Raw genomic sequence first — 1,201 nt, forward strand, 5'->3', positions numbered from 1 at the left:
AACTCCAGCAACTCATAGCCTCAATGCCCAGACGTCTTCAAACTGTTTTGAAAAGAAAAGGAGATGCTACACCATGGTAAACATGCCCCGTCCCAACTATTTTGAGACCTGTAGCAGAAATCAAAATTGAAATGAGCTCATTTTGTGCATAAAATTGTAAACTTTCTCAGTTTAAACATTTGCTATGTTATCTATGTTCTATTGTGAATAAAATATTGGCTCATGTGATTTGAAAGTCTTTTAGTTTTCATTTTATTCAAATTTAAAAAACGTCCCAACTTTTCCGGAATTCGGGTTGTATATATATATATAAATCTAAGCCAGTTTCCCTTGCATGGACATCTAAAAAGGACGACTACCAACACCAGTGCAAATTAGCCCAGGAGTTTTAATTAAAGTCCAGGGAACCGGCCGTATGATGTATATATACACATCTCCACAATACTGAATTTGAATTAAAAGATAATGAAAACAGAGGAAAGGTGCTGGATCTTTTTTCATTCTCTATACTGTGTACAAGGAAAAGTACAACTCGTGAAGAGAAAAAAACTAAACAAAAACGACATTCTCATAAAATAAAAATAATACCGTTACAATATGCATGAGTAATACGTTACACTATGGATTGGGTAGCCTCATTCAATCAGATCCAACATACTATCTCTGATTAATGCATATAAGTGTGACACTAACCGCCCTAATCTAACGGTTTCATGCATTGGAACACTTCCCACAGCTAAAACTGCTTCCTCTCTAAACCGTTACGCAAACATTATAAAACTCCACATACTCGCTGTGGGGACACCTAAAAGTGTCTAATGGGTCCCTTGAAGCTAATTTGTCTACAGCGTTTTGGTCCACATGACAGTAAACCATCAACAGAGCTACATTCATTTCCATAGAAACAGTCACCAAAGCAACAGCACTTAAACTGATCTTTCTCAACATATCAGCTTCTCTCAATGACTTTTCTTTTACTGATGTGTAATAACAAGCTGCTCAGGCCATAAAACATAGTTTTATAACTATTTTCAATGCATAAAAAGGTCACTTTGATATTTGAATAGTTTGTATCTGTCTTGTGCGAGGCAGATATTAATGGCATGTAATGTTTGAGACAACACTAGACCGTTCTGTTTAGCTTATATAAGAGTATAAACATACAGTAAGTCATTGTTCAATGTTGCATCGTTGCAAATGT

The sequence above is a fragment of the Carassius carassius genome, chromosome 6 (assembly GCF_963082965.1).
Source record: "Carassius carassius chromosome 6, fCarCar2.1, whole genome shotgun sequence".
Lineage (NCBI taxonomy): Eukaryota > Metazoa > Chordata > Actinopteri > Cypriniformes > Cyprinidae > Carassius > Carassius carassius.